The sequence below is a fragment of the Halyomorpha halys genome, unplaced genomic scaffold, assembly GCF_000696795.3.
Source record: "Halyomorpha halys isolate HHAL.00 unplaced genomic scaffold, Hhal_1.1 Scaffold646.1, whole genome shotgun sequence".
NCBI classification, from domain to species: Eukaryota; Metazoa; Arthropoda; class Insecta; order Hemiptera; family Pentatomidae; genus Halyomorpha; species Halyomorpha halys.
Window position 1 is genome coordinate 627,809 of NW_027111017.1, and position 2,601 is coordinate 630,409.

Here is a 2,601-nt window from a genome sequence, read left to right on the forward strand (position 1 = left end):
GGAGGGTCCTAGCCTATAGGCAACTTCAATGAGTTAGTGTGGCATTTACTAATTGGTAGAATAGAGAAATTAAAGAGTTCAGTTAATAGTCAAGTTTAGTACTCTATTTAAAAAAATTAAAATTCTATGAAGATAGTGAAGCCCTGTGACCGTGTGTGTAGTTGGAAGCTGGCGTAAGGAGGTGGCGGTCTGAAATCCTTAAAATATTCGTTTAATGTATAGCTTATAATGCGGATCAATTAACCAATCGTTTTCCAAATATTGTGGGTTAATTGATTCTATTGGGACCAACCAAAACTTCTTTAGGTGGTTCTGTAACAGACATTAGGAGTAGTATTTCAAACTTCGGTCTGACAAGAATGACTGATCATCAAAATATAATGTTTTTATATTTTACTTAATACTGATTATAGGTAGTTCTCCTCTTGGCTTGTGACTTGATTCCTTCTTCTAATGTCACTGTCCATTGGTTCGAAAACATACTAACCAACTGTCGGATTTAAGTAATCCGATTTTTGTCGTTGCTTTTTGAATTTATATAAAGTCAGGGTCGGGGATCTCATTTTCTGATGCCCCCCCTTTCCGCGGACACCGGAAGGCTCCGAAGACGCTGCGACTGCAATGCCGCCCCAGCCTAAGCAAGCTAGGACCTGGCCTACCCCTACCATCACGCCAGGCTCCAGGACACGCTGGCCAGCCTCTGAGAGGAAAAGACGTATTTACAGACACGGGGCGAAGATTACATGGTTTTCACCATTTCGCCCACAGCACCTAGAAGAGGGAAGCTACTAGGATACGTCACCAGATAAGCCAACACAATTTATGAGACCCCACTTTTGTTATGTTACTATAGATAATTAAATCACATTGAAAACCTAACACACTAACATCCTCTCCCCCTTTAGGGATTAATAACTTTATAAATACAGAACATATACATGCATGTTTTTTTGAGCAGAAATTGTCTCACAATTTCCAGCCCCCCTTTTCCTCACATTAATTTTAATCATAGAATTACACTCGGGACACCTGCAGTATAGTACGAGCAGGTCCCGATGTAAACACCAACTAACTAACCACGTTAGTTAAAATCATTAAATTAAAAAAATCATAAAATCAGAGAGATAAATCAATAAAAGCCATTTCTATTAGTATATCGAATTAGCTTATAGAATAAGATACCGTAAATGTCCATTGGTTCGAAAACATACTATCGACATTCTGAAACGTATTCAGTGGACTATTGTTGTTCACCTTAGTAGATTTCTATAGGTAATTCATTTTTAAGCACAGTTTAAAAGCTCTTCTCATACCTTTCTGTCTTTTCCCGGTGTACTGTTCTTTTCAAGGCAGACAAATGTGAGCTTGAATTGGTCATACGAACTAAAGTGAAGAGCTTGTTTTTTTGTTGTTTTTTTTTTACTGAAAGAATGAGATCGTGAAGGACCTCTGTCAAGGGAATCATTCCTTACATTCAATTGTGTACAAAATGATTAATATATCTCCTTCCCTTAATATCTCTTCTCTAAGTATTATTCCTGTCAATGGCGTAGGACTGATCAGAAAACTTTTGTTCTTTGATAGCTATTAATCAACATCCTTAACTTTAGACAGTTGAAACTTTTATAATTTTCCAGTTGTTGAATAATATTTTATTTGAGCCAAGGTCCTACGCGTATCTCAAACAACGGAGTGGACAAGGACCGTTCATAACCATCAAGCTCCTTGTAGTAACACGCATAAGCAAGGCCCTTGTTACATAAATATAAAACAGTCGGCTAGAACGGGATAAGAATATTTTCCGTGTGCAATAACCCTAAATATAACCAGAACGATTTACACGTATTATTTTTGAATATACTCCGAATACTAATGGAATATTTCATAACAATGATATATCTCAAACGATAAAAGTGAACTGTATAATGATGTTAGAAAAGATAATGTTTATTCTGAACATAATGGCAGTGGTTCTAGTAATATTTATATATTTATGAACCACAATGTATACTTCTTTTGTAATAGCTGTTTTTGACACTGTTGTCCCTCTCGGCTTCTTCTGCAACTTCCTCTAGTAAAAGGCACAACATTCATATTGACAGCTAAACCATCAAGTAAATTATCATCACGTCCAGCAGAAAAAGCACAGTTCTGCTAAATATCGAAGGCTTTTCAATCATTAACCTATTCAGCCGAAGAAAACAGGAACTGATTCTGCCACAAGATGATGTGTATCAATAATTTGAAAGAAAATTCCTTCCAAACTTGAGCCTCCTTTTCGACCATATTTCTTCCAACTCGTTATAACACGGGGAAATTTTGATTGGTGTCCAGTTGTTGAAAACGATATTATCCTTATAGTAATTACTACACTTACATACCCCAAATTATTTATAAATTGCCAACCAATTTATTTTTATAGTAATTTTGTTACTTACCACTAATTAGAAAAAGAAAGGAGAAGAGAAGGAAGGAGGGTCCTAGCCTATAGGCAACTTCAATGAGTTAGTGTGGCATTTACTAATTGGTAGAATAGAGAAATTAAAGAGTTCAGTTAATAGTCAAGTAAAAAAAAAAAAAATGTAGCAGTGTGGACAAAGA